The sequence below is a fragment of the Hippopotamus amphibius genome, chromosome 11, assembly GCF_030028045.1.
Source record: "Hippopotamus amphibius kiboko isolate mHipAmp2 chromosome 11, mHipAmp2.hap2, whole genome shotgun sequence".
Lineage (NCBI taxonomy): Eukaryota > Metazoa > Chordata > Mammalia > Artiodactyla > Hippopotamidae > Hippopotamus > Hippopotamus amphibius.
In genome coordinates this window covers 97,089,900-97,110,345 of record NC_080196.1, presented here as the reverse complement: position 1 = coordinate 97,110,345, position 20,446 = coordinate 97,089,900, and the positions used below count along the sequence as shown (strand labels likewise).

General features: G+C 39.9%; 1 protein-coding gene across 3 annotated transcripts in view; it reads right to left on the bottom strand.

Moving 5' to 3' along the window:
• Positions 1-19,872, bottom strand: part of WDR7 (WD repeat domain 7) — a 328,201-nt gene extending 308,329 nt beyond the window's left edge. For all 3 annotated transcript variants that reach the window (XM_057699834.1, XM_057699836.1, XM_057699837.1), the window contains exon 1: positions 19,573-19,872. The gene's annotated coding sequence lies outside the window, so the exon portion shown is untranslated. The remainder of the gene's footprint in view (positions 1-19,572) is intronic.
• Positions 19,873-20,446: the final 574 nt, after the last annotated feature.

Here is a 20,446-nt window from a genome sequence, read left to right as displayed (position 1 = left end):
TTCGACTCATAACAGGGATATAGCCTTTTAAAAGAACACAGCCTGAGACTTGCCTGGCCGTCCAGTGGTTGGGACTCCACGCTTCCACTGAAGGGGGCATGGATTCTATCCCTGGTAAGGGAACTAAGATCCCACATGCCTCTCTGTGCAGCCAAACAAAAACAACAAAGAACACAGCCTAAAACTAATAATCCAGAAAGCAATTCTCCCTTAAGAAAGAATGCTACAGAACTTCACTGTATCCTTTCCAGGGGACCATTCTACCTCAGTTTATCTGCTATTACAACTGCTTATCTGAGGAATTAGGTAAGACGTTCTGTCCAACCAGGGTAGGAGGGAACAGGGGATCAGAATTCAAAATTCCCTGCTGTATTTCCAAGGACATTATGGATTCATTGGGATAAAAAAAAAAATCACATCTTTATGAAAAGACCCAAAGCAAAAGTGCCTGAACAAATGATTAATCTCATATAGTATTAAGTGCACTAGAAACTCTGAAGAAAATTCTTACTAACACTCCAAAATGCTATGTACAATATATTCATATTTTGCAACTAATACATTAAGGGAAAATACCAGCTTTCAAAGTTATAAATAAATATGCTGTAAGACTATATGCTTCTAAAAACAGAAGAATACTAAGAACATTCAGTTTTCATCTGTTTCTATCAAATCCGACTTAAAATTATATTTAGCCATTGGCTATTAAATAAAACTTTTTTACTGAAAAAGCTTTAGAATCAAATAATAGGAGTTCTAGATTCTGCCCCTCATTTTGCCACTAACCATGCAGTCTTTGATCACATCATCTCATTTCTGAGGCTTAGTTTTCTCACTGAGGTATTTATAAAATTAATTCTGAATCATTTTTCTGTCAAAGAAATCAAATCATAAAGAGCAGGGGTCCGAGAGATAGAAATCAAGTTATCTCTTTGGTTACCTTAATTTCATGTATTTTCCTATTTCACCTATTTGCACCATTTCTCAGTTCTATATAGAAATGAAACCGTACTTCAGTTAAAAACAACAATAAAAATAATAGTTGAAAGAACACTGAACTTACAATCAGAAGAACTATATTCAAATCCTGGCTCTTCTATGCAGTCTTGAAAATGTTACCCCTCTAGGTCTCAGCTTCCCATCTATAAATGATGGACAATAATACTCTCCTTTCAGAAAGCTGTCATAAAGGTTAAGAGAAATCATATATGTAAAGCAACTAGTAAAATATCCATCACATGGCAGATAATCTGTAACTATTAATTTTTTTAAAACACAGATTTGCTGCTTCTTCACATTCTGCTTCCACATCTACTGATTTTTTCCAGCACTGTCACTTAACATTTAATAAAGTTGTGCTTTTCAAGAGGTTACTGTCTTTCACTGACTTTCTGAAACAATATGAAAGTACTACTGTAGGGACTTCCCTGGTGGCACAGTGGTTAAGAATCTGCCTGCCAAGAGAGCAGACAGCAGTATCAAGCAGTATCAGCAGTATTTCATCTTGTGGAACTGAAAACCACAGCCACAGAAAGACAGAGATAATGAAAAAGCAGAGGACTTTGTACCAGATGAAGGGACAGGATAAAAACCCAGAAAAACAACTAAATGAAGAGGAGATAGGCACCCTTACAGAAAAAGAATTCAGAATAATGATGGTAAAGATGATCTAGGACTTTGAAAAAAGACTGAATGCAAAGATTGAAAAGTTAACCAAAGACCTAGAAGAATTAAAGAGCAAACAAGCAGAGATAGGCAACACAATAACTGAAATGAAAAATACACTACAAGGAACCAATAGTAGATTAACTGAGGCAGAAAGGCGAATAAGTGACCTGGAAGACAGAATGGTGATAATCACTGATGCAGAAAAGAATAAAGAAAAAAGAATGAAAAGAACTGAAGACAGCCTAAGAGGCCTCTGGGACAATGTTAAACGCACCAACATTCGCATTACAGGGGTCCCAGAAGGAGAAGAGAGAAAGGACCCGAGAAAATATTGGAAGAGGTTACAGTTGAAAACTTCCCTAACCTGGCAAAGGAAATAGCTACCAAGTCCAGGAAGCACAGAGAGTCCCAGGCAAGATAAACCCAAGGAGAAACACGCCAAGACATATAGTAGTCAAATGGACAAAAATGAAAGAGAAAATTTATTAAAAGCAACAAGGGAAAAACGACAAATAACATACAAGGGAACTTCCATAGGGTAACAGCTGTTTTCTCAGCAGAAACTCTACAAGCCAGAAGGGAGTGGCATGATATATTTCAAGTGATGAAAGGGAAGAACCTACAACCAAGAATACTCTACCCAGCAAGGATCTCATTCAGATTCGATGGAGAAATCAAAAGCTTTACAGACAAGCAACAGCTCAGAGAATTCAGCACCACCAAACCAGCCCTACAACAAATGCCAAAGGAACTTCTCTAAGTGGGAAACATAAGAGAAGAAAAGGATCTACAAAAACAAAAACAAAACAATTAAGAAAATGGTAATAGGGGCATACATATTGACAATTACCTTGAATGTAAATAGACTAAATGCACCAATCGAAAGACACAGACTGGCGGAATGGATACAAAAACAAGACCCATATATATGCTGTCTCCAAGAGACCCACTTCAGACCTAGGGACACATACAGACTGAAAGTGAGGGGATGGAAAAAGATATTCCATGCAAATGAAAATCAAAAGAAAGCTGGAGTAGCGATACTCATCAGATAAAATAGACTTTAAAATAAAAAGTGTTACAAGAGACAAGAAAGAACACTACATAAAGATCAAGGGATCAATTCAAGAAGAGGAGATAACAATTATAAATATATATGCACCCAAAATAGGAGCACCTCAATACATAAGGCAAATGCTAACTATGAAAGAGGAAATGCAAGGCAGAAATAGAAACACAGATGTAGAGAACAAACATATGGACCCCAAGTGAGGAAAGAAGGGAGGGTTGGGGGGGAATGAATTGGGAGATTGGGATACCAAATTGTACACTCTAAATATATGCTGTTTATTGTCTGTTAACTGTATGTCAATAAAAGTACTTATAAAAAGAAAAAAGAAAAAAAAACACACCTTTTTTTGTAGTTTGGATCAGGAAAAAAAAAAAAAAGAATCTGCCTGCTAATGCAGGGGAGACGGGTTCGATCCTTGGTCTGGGAAGATCCCACATGCTGTGGAGCAACTAAGCCCATGCACCACAACCACTGAGCCTGCACTCTAGAGCCTGGGTGCCACAACTACTGAGCCCATGTACTGCAACTACTGAAGCCCGCACACCTAGATCTCGTGCTCTGCAACAAGAGAAGCCACTGCAATAAGAAGCCCAAGCACCCCAGCAAAGAGTAGCCCCCACTCACCACAACTAGAGAAAGCCCACGCAGCCAATAATAAATTAAAAAATAAATGTATTAAAAAAAAAAAAAAAAAGACAGTCACTAAGGACCATAGCTTGTTTTTTCAATTTGTATGAAATTTTTAGGGAAAAAAAAAAAGTTCTACTATATATGCTTGTCAAACAATTCTATTATCTGCAAATATGACAAATTCAATTCTGCATGACTTTATCAGAAATAATACTACAAACTCCAATCCCAATACTAAAACAGCTTTTAAATTAAATTCTGATCTCATAATAACAATTATTAGTATACATTTGGAAGCAGCACTTCCCAAGTTTCCATTCTGTGTCTATACCATGGAATTACGACAGTAGATAAAATAGACACAATTCAACTATGCAATGGGGTTTACACACGCGCAAACAATTACCACAGAGTGTGATACAGGATAAATCTCAAGCCCTATGGAGACATGAAAGATGGATATCCTAACCTATACTTCACAGGATCCGGGAAGGATTCTTGGAAGGAATGATGAGTGAGAATGAGTAGTAATTACCCAAGGAAGAGGCTCAAGGAATCACATATTCTAAGTCTCCAAGGTAATGTCACCGAAAGTGGGGTCCAGCTGCTCACCACTCAAAAGCCAATAAAGAGGTAAGGCTGGTGTAAAGGAAAGATTGCTTTATTTTGGATGCCAGCAACCCGGGTTGGGGTGGCGGAGGCTGGAGGGGAGAAATGGGGGAGGACGGGAGGGAGGGCAGATGCCTGTCCAAAGGCCGACGTTCCCCCCACCCCTGACAATCAGGGGCCAAGAGCTTTTACAGACAGAAGGAGGGGGCTACGTGCAGAAGCAATGCAGTCAGCTCTGACAGTCATCTTGAAATTGGTCATCAGTGGTCTGACCAGCGTCATCTTGATTGCTTTAGGTACAGTTATCTTCAGTTCCAGGGTCAGTTTGTTTCCATTTCTTTGAGGCCAATTCTCGGAATTGTGGCAGCTTATGTCATGGCTATAGTCTGGTCATCATGTACTTAACTTCTCCCACCTGTTGGGGGTTTCAGTATCTCTAAGACAGCTCACAGGATATGGTTCAGAATATTATCTATAGCCCTTGAGAAGGAACTAAAGGTCCTTGACTCTGCTTACTGACTAAACTACTATTATTTGGTCTCCTTTCACTGTTTTCCTCTGCTTTGGCATTTTCTCACGTCTCTGATTAAACTTATTCTTTAGCTTAAGTTTTTCCACAGACAAAAGGCAGGCAGAGGACACGGCGGGGCAAGGACCATAGGGTCCTGCTCCATTTCAGTAAGAGACCTCAATCTTTTCTGGACAGTGAAAATAGCAGGGCTTGCATTCAGAGCACAAAGGGAGAATGAGACAAGAAACAACAAGTCAACATGCACCAAATCATAAGAACTTGGTAAGCCATCTTAAGGAATTTGGAGTTTAACCTGATAGCAATGGAAAATAGGTCAACCATTTTAAATCTGATTAGCTTTTCAGAAAGATCACTCTGGCTGCAATACAAAAGAAAACTCTGGGTTTGAGGACCAGTGATGCTACTGCAGTACTGCTGATAAGAGAGATGGTACCTAAATGTATCACAACCTTGTTACTATTTCTGGGCTCCTCTGTTTAATGGCTGTCTCCCTACGGCTCTTTAAGCTCCCTAAGAACAAGAACCACTTCTACGTCTTCACCACCATATGATGTGGAACATCATGTCTGCCATATAGGACGTCTTTACTAAATATATGATGCAAGGTAGCAGTGGTGAGAATGGTAATAGTAAGATGAATATGACAGCTATTTTAGGTGTAAAATAGATAGGACTGAGTGTTCAACACACCAAGTTGATAAAAACACAACACAGATTTTGATACAGGTTTTACACAAAGGTACTCCAAGAACAAAAGTAAAGAGAAAACAATTTAAAATACTAAATGCCCTCTACATAAAGGACAGGCACTATTATTATGATACTGATGCCCAGTGAAGTCATCAGTAATTTCAGATTCTAATATGTGAGATAAATTATTGTACATCTAACTAGAATTCACAAATTTAGGTTTTGAGAAGGGAGAAGATACTACAAGGTTTCACAATAGTCTTGAGCGGGACCAGATTTTAAAAAGACTTATGGTCCCATAAGTAGATACTGATCTAAGCAGGGAAGCATCATGCTAAGACTGAGACAGTGTGAAGTTTGGAGTAACACAGAGGAAAAAACTGCAGATATGAAAACCAAATGATGTGATGCTACTGCCATAAGCCTGGGTGCAGTGATAAGAACCTGGCTAAAATGATGAGTTGTGAAAGAAAAAGAAAATATAAGGCATTATAGAAGAAGAACAGCAAATCATGGGGTTTGATGAAATATGTAAGGCCAGAGGCAAGAAAAAGACATGAATGACTATTACTTTCCAAGCAGAGTGATAAGAGAAAGTAAGCAAGCTTGGGGCAGGGGCGGGGCCGGGGCCGGGGGACAGGGTAGGGAGGAAAGTAAGAACATAAATGAGGCAAAAGAGGAACAGGGCATAACCTGGTCTCCCAGAAATTACAACTCAGAAACTATGTTCATAACCGGAGAATTCAACAAAAGGTGTTCTACGTGAATGGCAAAAATCCAATCCCCTTTGCCTATATCAGTCAACCAAGTCATCAGTCAACCAAGTTGATGAAATATGGGTCTTCCTCCTGCAGTTTTGCTTTTGTTTTCGATATTTAAGCAGTTGTAAAAGAAAGGCTTTTGTAATTGACCAAAGGGGAAAAAAAAATCTGGCTTCCTAATATAGAAATGGAGAGAAGTCTATCTGGCTTGTTACCATCTTATAAAGATTTATTTGAGTGGATATTTATTTCTTTTTAATAAACACAAGTACGTAATGTTTATTTGAAATTCCAATTTATTACAAGTTTACCCTTTAATGGAGACCTTCCTCCTTAAAGACAATTTAAAAAACAACAAACAACTCAGGTGTCACTTAAGTTGAAACATGGAATTCTCACTGTTAACAAGAACAGAACTGGCTCTAGGGTGAGAGCCAGGGAAGGTGTTGGTGGCTGGGAATGTGAAATTATAACATCAGCGCTAACTCCAAGTCTGGGGGAGCCAGGACAGTAAATCTATCCAGCAGGCCCTGGAGCAGACCCCAAGGAGGCAAGGAGGCTGGGGTGGGGGGGGACACACAGGGACCACACCTTGAAGTTTCACTTTAAGAGGTTTTATTCTCTGGTTCTGTGAGCTGCAATCCCCTTGGTGGACTTCTTTTCCCTTAATATAATAAGTACAGAAGAGCTTAGGTACTCACATTTTCCAAATTCAAAGCTGATAGAAAAGAAAATTAAAATCTGTTTTGCATTTTTATCAAAATCTGCCATAAAAGGGAAAGAGGACTACAAAGTTTTGCCTAAACATAACTACTAGTGCTAGACTCGCTATGGGAAGGGGCGCTCAGCCCCTCCTCCCACCCTCCGCATTTAGGTCCCTCAGCAAAGGTCTCTCAAAATCACACTGCAAACTGATCTCAGAGCACAGAGGCACACACAGACCTCCTGATTCCTAATGAAATAAATATCCTTCCTTATTCTCTATTGTCTGCATTTACCAGAAAACTTCATTCTCCAGTCAATCTGGTTAATCAAGATTTTACTAAAACACATTACTCAAAGGTAAGTAGAACTGTAGTATTTATGGATAAAATGATCTGATGCCTGGGCTCTGGTATGTGGGGGATGGTGGAGGGGAAGGGGGGGAAGAGGTATTGGAAGGAATGAAGATGAAACAAGATCATAGTGTGATGGGTGGTACGTGTTCAGATCCACCTCGGGAATAAAGGACTTACTACCCCAGCCACTGAGAGCACTGGGTTGTCAGCCCCTACTAACAACTGCCCCAGCCAAAGGGAGACAGCTTGCCCCCTTCCAGTAGGACAGCCCACATCAAATGACTAATCAATCCAGGGATCAACAGTAAAGGCCAGGCCCCCTTATATCAATTCAGGATAGTTCTGAAGGGTCATTCCATCTTCAGAACTACCCCTCCCCGGGGTCAACTGAGATTCCACTGAAGCTCATTAAGGCTCAACTTCTCCCTCTGGCTAAACCTGCTTCCTTTCCCCAAGTGTCAGGAATAAGAGCACTCCCTTATAAACCTGCATGCTAATCTCCATCTCAGAGTCTGCTCACCAATGAAGCCAAACTGTAAAAATAAGTGTTGAAGCTCCTTTTGGTACAAGAGTGTTCATTACATTATTCTTACTATTTTTACATGTTTGAAAATTTATCTAATTGTTAATGGGTACATGGAAAGAACTTCAGTGTCCACCAATCAGGGATTAAATAAATTATTAGAGAATCTTACAATAGAACACTGCAGCATAAGATATGAAATAATCTCCAAAATATATAGTGGGAGGAGTACAGTGTGTAAAATACACTTCCGTTTTAGGTTCTAAAAGGGGGATATATATGTATCTACACACATCTATAATACATACACACACACACAAATGTTTAGAATAATTCTGTAATGATGTCAAATTAAAAAAAAAAAACAGTAATGATAACTACCTCTGAAAAGAAAGAGTAAGAGAAGTAAGAGACTGGATTGAGTGGGAATCCTAATTCTCTAGATAAGTCCTGTGGTCTTAAGGGTTTTTCCCTCTGCCTTTGGGTATTTCGCTGTATTCCAAAAGACAGTTTAATAAAGAAATTAATTACATGGCCCACAGGACTTCCCTGGAGGTCCAGTAGTTAGGACTCCGAGCTTCCGCTGCACGGGGCCCAGGTTCTTGGTAGGGGAACCGAGATCCCACAAGTCATGTGGTTCGGCCCAAAAAATAAATAAATAAATAAAACATATGGCTCTGAGTCACCAGGTTCTTTTATTTTAAAGATGCACATACACACACAACATGGAGTTTTCAAAAAATGTTTAATAAGTATTTGTCTTTGGCCTATAACCTATTCCAACACTAGCTCCTCTCTGCTGTGAGTGCCCTATCCCAAAACCAGAGGTTCACTACTCCTTTAACCACGTCTTCACAACATTTTCTATACACTGGTGCAGAACACTCATCACTTTGTGTGTAGTTAGTTGTTTATAAATGCGTCTGTTCCACTAAAATGTGTGTCCCTCTAGAGTAAAACCAAATCATCTACATAAGCCCACCATCTTTGTTATTTAATGGTTATCAAGCAAACGGCACTCCACGGGGATTCAAGGTGACTTACCAGCACCTAGAATACTAACAGACTTTTACTAGTGACCAACGTGTATTGATTGAATGAATAAACAGAGAACAACAATAACCAGCATTTATCAAGCTTTCACTGTGTGCCAAGCAAGATATTTCTGAGGAAGAAATATCTCATCTTTTTTTGCTAAATCTAACTCTTCCAGGACTGTCTGAAGGATCTCACTCCCTTCATTACTCCCTCTCACTGTCTACCATTTTATGTCTTTCAATTAAGTTAGCCTTTGTCCTTCAAACATGTTCGCGTCTCATTTTTGTCCAAAACACCTTCACTTGTTACTAGCCCCAGCTTGTAAATTTAGCAATCTCTCTCTCTCATTCATTCTTTCACTCACTTTCTCTCTCTCCTTCTCTCATTGTAATTATAATCAACATCTTGAAACCTGTGGTCTTTAATGCAATGTTTCCATTTCCTTACTACAAAAGGCCTCATGTAATCTAGATTCTATCTCCTAACAGACCTAGTCTAAGGATACTTAAGATCTCTCTCTACATGAAGAGGTCAACATTTCTCTGATACTCCAGAACTCTCCAATATTCCAGAGAGAAGCAAGGCCTTAGGAGAGAAGTGAGGAAAGAGGATGCTTTGACATCAATGGACTATTGATACCTACTCTTTCTAACCATCTTATATTGTCTTACATAGTTACTAGTTTGACATGGCTGATCATTTGCTAATCCTCAATCATCTGTCTTTGGTTTCTGGTACAGCGTACTCTCCCAATTATCTTCTTTCCCATTTTTTCAGCTTTATTCTGCCTAGATATGTGAAGGCCTAGAAAGCCCTATGAAAAATTCAAAGAACAAGGGAGGATCTTTCATCCCTGTTTTTCACTAGATTTGGAATTTTTTTTTTCTTTTTTCTGGCTGCACTGCACAGAGGCTTACAGGATGTCAGTTCCCTGATCAGGGATTGAACCCGGGCCACAGCAGTGAGAGCCTGGAATCCTAACCACTAGGCCACCATGGAACTCCCAAGGGTATTTTTTTTTTTTTTTTTTTTGTGGTGGCTGCACCTCGGGGCATGCACGATCCTAGTTCCCTGAACAGGGAAGGAACCCTCGCCCCCTACAGGGGAAGTGCAGAGTCTTAACCACTGGATAGCCAGGGAATATTTTTTTAATTTGATTGTTCTTTTAATAAAAGGCTTAAGATGAAATTTACTTTACCCCTTGTGATTCTCCCCAACTTTTTATTAAAAAAAAATGTTAAATATACAAAATGTTTGAAAATAGTATAAAGATCACTCAATAAATAATATATTGTCAAATTTCCCTTGTCAATACGTGTACACGTATATTCATACATACACACGCGTACAGACTTTTTTGCTGAGCCATTTGAAAATACCCTACACATACCATGACAATTTACCCCTAAATACCGAGCTTAAAAAAATCAGACCATTCTCCTTCATAAACACAATACCATTATCGCAATCACCATCATCAATACCATAATCATTCTCTAACACTAAGATCCAGTCCATACTCAGATTACTTCAACTGTCTAAAAAATGTCTTTTATAATGTTTTTTAACCAGTAAATAAAATATTCAGGTTTTACACACTGCATCTGGTTGTGATGCCTCTTTACTCTTTAGTTCTAGAACAGTCCCATTTCATTTTTCATATTAACTTTCACTCTTCACATTAACTTTAAAAATACAAAACCAATTGCTTGTAGAATGACCCACATTTCAGACTTGTCTGATTTTATTTATGATGTCATTCATCACATGTTCACCTACCTCCTGTCTCTCCTATAAACTGGAAGTTGGATCTAAAGGCATCATCAGGCTCAAGTGAAACATGTCAGGCAAGTATCCTTCATAGGTGATGTTGTACACTTCACACTGCATCACCAAGGAGGCATGTAACACCACACTGCCCCACTATGAGCGATGCCACCTATGACCACTTGACTAAGGCAGTGACTACCAGATACCTCCACTGTAACTATTTTTCCCCTTTAAAACTATGAATAACCTATGGAGTGATACTCTCATAAGACCACACCGTTCTGCAAAATCTCACAGGATACTGGTATCCCATGTGATTTCTAAAAGCTATAAAAGTCAAGATTACATATGAAAAATCTTATATCAGATCAATGTTCATTTCTCTATGTTGTTTTTCTAACACGCAAAAGCAGGATTTATTTCTAGCCCAGGAACACAGGCATTTTCATAGGAGAGTCAATACTGTCTCAGTCTGTTTGCTTCCTGTGCTCCAGGCAGGTCCTCTGAGACCTGCAGACAAAAACAAACTCAAATTCTCTCTCATGAGAACGGGCACACATGAGCAAGAGCAGGCAGGCCTCCACTACCCACCTACCAACGGGGATTATGAAAAGCAGGGACTACAGACTAAAGAACTAAACATACTTGCCACCGCTGCAATGAATGAAGAAAGAAGTCTTTAAAGGTTTATTCAAATTCTCAGAAAATCCTTCCATCATTTGTCAAAAAAGTGTGTTCAAGTCAAATTCACGGTTTGATGAAGGACGCAGTCAGTAAGTTTACAAATTTTCTTTGTGCTTGTGCTTTTGCTATCAATTCATTGAAGACTTAGAAAAAACTGAAACAGGTAATGAAGACTGTTTATTATAATGCGATGAGATAGCTAGGTCATAAATGCACTGAAGGAATTACTGAGCTGCTTCCTCAGAGCAAAGGGTGCCTGGAATGAAACAGTTGTGAGGGACACCACTTTCTGAACACTAAGCTTGTCGCTAAATTGACAAGATTATACTTCCTTATTTGAGTGGCAAGAAATCTACTCCCAGTGAATCTGATACTTTAGGATGGCTTTGCTAAAGGAACTTCCAGTATTCCATTTCAAAAGAACATGTGGAAGGAGCAGATGGCAACAGAAGACTACACTTATTTCTCATTGCTAAGACAGCCCTGGGTGCGTAAGAGCTGGTTGTGAAGAGTTGTGAAGAACTGTAGAGCTATCTGGTCAAAAATAAATCACAATTTTAAAAATGATTCATAGATTTTGAGGCATATGAATCACATTTTAAATTTCTGCAGCTACTTATGCTCTATCCATCACCAACCTGCCTGTTTCAAAGCTTACCGATTAAGCTAAAAGCAAACTATGCCAACCAAGTGCCTACATTCTAGGGAAAATAGATCCCATCTGGTAGAACCAACTTCAGCTTTATCCCCCCAGCCACCTCTAATCTCACCTCCATCCCCAATCATTCCTACTTCTTTCCCTCACACTGCCATCAAAACTCTAAACTGAGCACTGAAGCTTCTGATCGTTCATAAATTAAAATACCCAGAAGAAGAAACAAACATGCTTTCCCAACTAGATTAACTGTCACAATACTTTGAGGATCAGTAAGGTATGCCGAGTAAGTGTGAAGATTTGAGAGTCACACTGACTAGGGAAGACCCCAGCACCCCCATTTACTAACTGTAAACCTTGAGGAAATATGTACCTCTTTCCAAATCAGAATGTCCTCTTTTGTAACATTACCCTCCTCCTTACATCAACACAAAGATTATAGAAAAGTGTTCCACCTGTCACACAAATGCTCTTGACAAAGTCACCAAAACCTCCCCATTGCTAAACCCAGTGTCAAGTCATAATCCTCTTTCTTTATTTTTTTATAAATTTATTTATTTATTTGTTTATTTATTGGCTGCACTGGGTCTTCATTGCTGCGCACAGGCTTTCTCTAGTTGCGGTGAGTGGGGCTACTCTTCGTTGTGGTACACTGGCTTCTCATCGTGGTGGCTTCTCTTGCTGCAGAGCATGGGCTCCAAGCGTGCGGGCTTCAGTAGTTGCGGCACATGGGCTCTAGAGTGCAGGCTCAGTAGTTGTGGCACACAGCTTTAGTTGCTCTGTGGCATGTGGGATCTTCCCCACCCAGGGATCAAACCCATGTCCCCTGCACTGGCAGGCAGATTCTTAACCATTGCACCACCAGGGAAGCCCATCCTCATCTTTCTTGACCTACCAGCAGCATTTGGCATAGTTCATACTTCCTCTCCCTTGAAACACTGTGTCACTTGGCCCCCAAGTCCCCACACTTTCCTGCTACTTTTAGTCTCCCTGGCTTTCGTCTCCATTTTTCCTCATTTTCTGACCTTTAACTATTGGCATACCTAGAGCTTAGTCCTTGGACTTCTCTCCTCTGGCAATACTCCCTCTCTCAATCCCTCAATGATCTCAGCAAGCCCCACAGCTTTAAATACCAGTTATACACTGACAATCCCCCCATTTCTAGCTGGGGGCTCTCTTCTGACTCCTCACTCACATGTGTGGCTTCCTACTCAACATTTCCATCTGGATAGCTAATAAGCTTCTCAAACTCGACATGTTTCAAAGTGAGTCTCCAGTCTTCTTCCCCAAACCTGCCCCTGCCACAGTCCTCCCCATCTCAGGTAAGGGCAAGTCCATCTTTAGAGCTCCTTTAACCACTTCAGGTCTCTGCTAAAATGTCATCTCAGTGAGGCCTTTCCTGACCAGCATAAATTGCAAAATCCACCATCCCAACAGTATTTTATTATACTTCTCCAAGTACTTACAATCATTTAACATACTAAATGTTTTACCTATTTATTTCTTGGAATCTGCCACTATAATGTAAGCATCATGAAGGTGATGATGTGTTTGTTTTATTCTCTACTGTATTCCCAGTGCCTAGAATTTCTGCCACATAGGAGGAACCCATATATTTATTGAATAAATGAACAAAGTAATGAATGATGTTCGTTGGCTTAGCTTTAAAAAAGCTGTACCCATCAACAAATTAAAATACATCTTGATTTTACATACTTTGGATTTCAGAGTTTCTTACCAATGAATTTTTCTATAATAATGCCAACAATTAATACAAATCTCCTTAATCAAATGCCTATTAACATACTAATTATTTTTCTCCAGCTGCAGGTTGCGCCTATATTCTAGCCTCTCTTATGCTGTGACACACACACAACAAGACAAGCCTTAGGACCTACGCAGCAAACTCGCTAACATGGTTTACTTTCATCACTACCACACTCACCAAGGCCTGTTAATGAACAACAAAGCTGCTTCTTAAACTAAGGAAATGGATATTTTATTAGTGCAAACTTTTCACTCCCATTAATGGTGGTTGTTTATTGTTTGTTCGTATGTCAAATGTTTAGAAAAAAGAAGAGCTCTTGAGGAAGACAGCCAAATAAAAAACTTGAATGTGAGAACAAGGTAACTGGCACATTCTATCAATCTGTGATCACTGACATATACTAACTACCAACATTCAGAGAGAAATATGTACATGCAAAACACTAGTAAAATGTTTTCAGTGAGCTTGAGGGGTCATAAATCACAATTGCTAACTGAATGGGATACAATGGTTAAAAAGCCATGTCCTTCCAACAGTTTTCAATTCTACAAGAGCCTACAGAATAACTCAACACTTAAGAGATTTTCTCTGCCTGGAACTGACCAGGGCCCTAACATTCTACTGTTCCAACATTTTTTGACAACTACTAACACAAGCAACCATCAGCCCAGAAAAAACCCTACATTTTCATTAAACATCACCAACACATTTTGGAAAAGATGCCTAATTTTATTTAAAATATTTACTATTTTATGAATATAGTGTATACACTACTTAATAAAAAAAAAGAAATAAAAATTCCACTTGGATAGGACTTTCAGAATGCAGTCATGGGGTAGGACTTCTTTCAACAATATCTTCTGTGCTCTTATCAGCAAAGTGGCTTTAAGTACCAGATACAGACCAAGGCAAATGAATGTGCACAGAGTTCAAATTCTAAGTTAGCATCACAATCACAGCATCTGTAAGTAGGAAGGTATCCTCTTATTGATGATAGGATCTCACTGAGCCATACCTAAGCTCACAGTTGGTTCTGCCCTGATCACTGGCATGCATATATGCAAGATTACAAACTCTTTGTAAAGTGCAACAATGAAATGGACAGAATGGGACTAGAATCTATAAAACTCACTAACCCCATACTCTAACCACTGAGTTTACCTATCCCAACAAACCAAACAGTGTCACTGAGAAATGTAACAGATAAACCAGGAATAAAAGCACTACCTAGTTACAGGCCTAACTCTACACATACCAAAACTACTGCAAGATTTATACTATGGATTTTGACCTCTGTCTGGTAGAACACACACACACACACACACACACACACACACAGGTAGAATATCAATATATGAAAATCAATAGCATTTTTTTCTATCAGCAATTATCTACTTTAAATTAGTATCTATTCACGATATTTTTTGCAACTGCAAAAAATTTCTTCCTGCTCGGTCATAAATGGAAGGCCATTCCATGCTCTTGGATAAGGTGATTTAATATTATAAAGATGACAATTCTCCCCCAAATAAACCTATCAATTCAATGCATACTAAATCAAAATTCTAGTTGTGCTGTTTTTAGAAACTCTAGCTCCAAAATATATAGAAAAGAATAAAAATCCACAAATAGCTAAGCCAACTTTGAAAATGGGAAAAGAATGAAAAACTTTCCTTACCATAAATTCAACGTCATTAGCCATTTGGGAAACATAAATTAAGACTACAATGAACTATAGTGACAATACCAAATGCTGGCGAGGATGCAAAGAAACACTCGCTCATACACTGCTGGTAGGAATGTAAAATGGTGCAGCCACCCTGGAAAAAAGTCTGGCAATTTCTTCAAAAACTAAACATACACTTACCATACCACCTAGCAATCATATTCCCAGGCATTTATCCCAGAAAATGTAAAAAATTATATCTACAAAAAAACAAACTATACAAGAAAGTCCACAGGCAGCTTTATGTGTAATAGCAAAAAACAGAAAACAGCCCCAATGTCCAGGTGACTGTTTAAACAAACTGTATATACCATGGAATACTACTCAAATTACACAACGGTTTGGATGACTCTCAAAAATTGTCTCATGCAACAATTTGGATGAATCTCAGTCTCAAAAAAGTCGCATGTTGTATAATTCCACTTATATAGCACTCTTCTAATAATAAAATTATAGATGGAAAATTGATTAGTGACCAAAGGTTAGAGATAATAGGGGAAGGGAGATGGAAGTGACTTGAAAGGGGTAGCACAAAGGAGGTCTTAGTGGTGATAAAATAGTTCTGTATCTTGAGTGCAGTGCTGATTACAGGTCTCCATCTATGAAGGTGATAAAATAGCACAGAACCATACACAGGCATTGTACCAATGTCAATTTCTTGGTTTTGCTATTTCATTATAATTGTATAAAATGTAACAATTGAGGGATATTGGGTGAAGTTATATGAAATGTAACCACTGGGGGAAACCAGACTTCTCCATACTACTTTTGCAACTTCTTTATAATTATTTCAAAATAAAGCTAAAACAAAATAAATGGGAAGACTTACTCATGTAGGAAAAAATAATCATACAAAGCCATAGTACTAAAACAGCATGGTATTAGAGCAAGAGCAAACAAACAAGCCAAAGGAACAGAATACGGTTTTCAGAGCTTCTATGAGAGATTAATATATAGCATGTGTGGCACCACTAATGCATGGGGAAAGGAGAGAATGACAGTAGGAAAACTGGCACTCTACATGGAAAACACACTGGATCTCTACCTCATGACATGTAAAAAGACACTCCAGGTATATTCAAGATCTATAAATTTAAAGGAAAACTATAAAGTTAGTAGTACATAAAATAGGAGAGTAACTTTGTGACACAGATTTGGGAAAAGGCTTCTTAAACAAAACCCCCAAAACACAAACTATAGGCAATAAAATTTTGATTTGATTATATCAAATTGGAAATTTCTGTTCAATGAAGGACGTCATTTAAAAAGTAATAGACAAATGACAGAATAGGAACAGATACAATATTTAAATGACTAGTATCTAGGAATTACAGCTTCTGAAGAGCAACAAGAAAAGGTATGAAACCTTAAAACAAAAATGGGTAAAGGCACTAACAGTTTTACAAAAAGGAAAACCCCAAAAGATAAAATGCCCATGAAGAAAGGCTCAAAATCATGAGTAATTGTGAAATGTAATTTAAAATGAGATTTCACTTTGTATCCATTAGCCTGGAAAAAGCAGGAGGCTGGATAACACTAAGCATTGGTGGGATTCAAGGCTATAGAAACTCTCCTGAACTGGCTTGTTTTGGAACACAATCTGGCAATCCTTCAATAAAATATATGAATATCCAATGATCCAGAAATCATATTGCTGGATACATATCTCAAAGAAAGCATCATAGAGATCTAAAAGCTATGTTTATCACAGCATCGCCTAAAGTGGTAGAAAAATGAAGGTTACATGGGTATCTGCAAATAGGAGAGTTGCCATATAAACTGTAATAGATGCAAATTCTGAAACACTGTGCAGCAGTTAGAAGCAATGAACAGCAACACAAGTAGATCTTTAAATAGCAGATAGTAGGGAGAGGAAAAATTTTAATGCGATCCTGCATAATATCATCTCTATAAATTTCACATGTGGGCGCCCAAAACAACATACATTTAATAACACATACCAACAGAAGGATACACGTCATACACGTTGGAATGGTTGTCTATGGGCTGGTGGGCAGGGAAGGGAGTGGAAATTGGAAATAAAAGACAATGAATGGAAAAAAACAGGAGCCACGTGGAACAGCCCAATGATGATCACTGAATTGAAAAAGATTAACTCAGTCCTCTGCAGTTGAGGCACAAAACAAACTTTAAGGACTCACCTAACAGAGAGGACACCACTAAAGCTAAATGTCATCCTACCTTCCAATGACAAAGACACAAAGCTCACTATTCTTAGAGTTTGCAATGCTAAGCTTGTTACACAGATAAACCACCTGACTTCTTTTGCTTCAAAATAGAATTTATATTCAAATAAAAATAAAAGGAAAGTGTAAGATAGTCCTTGAACCAGTCCATGTTCCTATTTCTTGCCTTTGGTGAATGTCTGAACCTCAGAGGTTCAATAACTCACTGAGTCCCACCCTAACCACTGCTCTGAAACCTGCAGAGCCAACACTCTCTCAGCTGAGCTGCCTGCGAGGTGGCATGCCCAGGGTGGCCACTGGGTCAGAGGCAGCTATGATAGAAGCTGGGGTGATGCTCTCCCCACTTCACAGAAGAGACTATGGGTAACATTTGCCAGTTGTCACATAGTTATTACTGTTGTGTTGGAATGTGAACCTTGGTCCCAGGATCTGTGCTTTTTCCCGCCTTTAGTATACTGTCTAAGATGGCTCTGAACTTGAACCGAAGTGTAAATAAAGGTTGGTATTCCCTCCTATAAAAAAAAGAAAAGAAAAAAAGCCTAACTACCTCAAAATGTAAGTTCCCACAGTGATATTCAAACAAGGCAAAGTCCAGTCCCTTTGAGTTATCTAATTATCAAGATCTTTTAAAATTTAGCTACAGGTGGCAATAAGAAAAAATAAGTAGGGTTTGGAGAATTTTTAAAATAAAGATAGACACAAAAGAATTTCTCACAATAATCTTTGAAAATTAACGAGGCATGTATGGAATCTAAAATATTACACAAATGAACTTATCTACAAAGCAGAAACAGACTCACATACATAGAGAACAGATGTGACTGCCAAGGGAGAGGGTGGGTTGGGGAGGGATAGATTGGGAGTTTGGGATTAGCAAATGCAAACTATTACATATATGTACAACTGAATCACTTTGCTGCACACCAGAAACTAACACAACATTGTAAATCAACTGTACTTCAATAAAAAAAAAAATTGGGGGGGCCACACTGTGCTTCATGCAGGACCTTAGTTCCCTGACCAGGGATCAAACCTGCATCCCCTGCAGTGGAAGCAGGGAGTCTTAACCACTGGACTGGCAAGGAAATCCCTTAATAAAATGCATTTTTTAAAAAAAGGAAATTAACAAGGCATTTACTACGTATTTATACTGTTCTGTTTGCCAGATCTAAAATAACTAAGATCTGTTATTTTGGATGAAATCAAGGCAATCTTTCATTCTTCATAATAACAAAGGCATTTCAAAATATTGTTTTCACTTTTAAGCTGTCCTCCACCTCGACAGCCACAAATTGCTTATAAAGAAATGTGTGTGTGTATTTCAAAAACTCAATTGCTCTCATATAACAGGCGATTCTTGACACCCTGTCCATAAAGACCTAAACAATAAACATCTGGAAGAGTCACAGCTCGCCTTTTTTTTTGGCTCATGGCAAAAGCTACTGCGAATGCAAGCTGGAGCTCTCGCTGAACCCTAAAATCAGCAGCATCAACAATTCCAATCCTGCCTGTGATGCAACTGTAGCTGCCATAGTTTCAAATTCTAGGACCTGAGAAACTGACATAGCAGGGGAATCAAAACATAAAACGCAATTTTTGAATCCAAGGCAGGGTATTGCTAACTCCAAACATACAGCTTCAGAACTCTGGGACCCACTAGTAAGTGAGCGGGAGAAGCAGGTATCCTCTTAGACCAAGTCCTAGGGCAAAGGGATGGGATCGGGCAAGTGTACTAAAAATGTCTCAGTACCTTAGGCAAGGGCAAACTAAAGAGTACCAGAAGAGACTGTGTGTACCCCAAAAGCAAGCACAGTATTTCCCCAAAGCACTGTCAAGAACCTCCCACCCATCAACATCAAGCACCCCATTTAGATCGCCACTGGGAGCAAGGCAGTCCCATCTCAACACCCAAGCCAGTGTCACCAGTAGCAAATGTCACTCACTAGGCCAAGGAGTCCCAAAGACCCCTGGCAGGACCCACGCTCCAGGTACAAGAGCCTAGCTGTGGGCCTGAACCTGCAGTCGCCGCGAGGAACAGAGCTTCCAGCAGCAGCGCTCTGACAGCTGGCACCGCCCACAGTTGGAGGGGAGCTGTGACCCTTGACCCCCGGCCCCTGACCTCCACGTTGGGGGCACATTCCGCGCTGGGATCTCCCCTGGGGAAGCTCGAAAGCCCCTTACCTGTCACAGCTTCATTTTATGCCTCGATGTTTCCTGTCCCACAACCCGCAGGCGCTCCAGCAAAGAGGACAAGGCGAGGACGTATCGGGGAGGAGGTGGGATGGGCAAATCCGGGTGGGAAAACTTTGGACCGTAACCCCAGCCCAGCCTCCGGCTCTCCAGCGAGGCAGCAAGATGCCGTTGCCGCCGCCGCCGTCGCCACCACCAGTGCCGCCGCCGCTGCAGTAAATCAGCTGACACCAGCCAACTGCCGTGACTTTCCCTGCAACTGTCGCAAAAATGAGAGGGAGGGAAACACTCTTCATTTCCATACTTGCCTGGCCTAGGCCGGCAGGAAAGCAGCTGCCTGCGTTACCATGGAGACCAAACGGAGGCGACCATATCAGCTGTGGGCATGGAGTGCACGGTCGCCATTTTGGTTATGGGAAGGCTGGTCTAGGCTCTCTTCTCGCCTCGAATTCCCGGGTTGGGAGGACCAAGATGGAGGGGTGGATGAAATGGCAAGTCTAGGTGTTTGTGTCCTGTGTCCAGGATGTTGCAGGTTTACTCTTTTGCCCCCAAGACTCGGTCCAGACGCCTAGAAAGTGTTAGTTCTGGAACTTGGTTACTGTTTTCCTCTGACCCAGATCTTGGCTGTTGGGCCTGATGCAGAGGGCCAGAGGAGGAACTCCCCTGCTTGACTAGGGGAAGTCTGACCTTGTGCAACATTCATGTACAGGAGAGAAAATGAATGTGCACTCGTGTGGGTGGCAAAGAGTGGTGAGAGGTAAGTGCTGCATTCAGAGAGGCAGGTATTCAGATCCTGGTTCCTCCACTGCACACTGTTAGTGTCATCTGGGGCATCTTGCTTTTTCTCTTTATCTCCCCAATATCC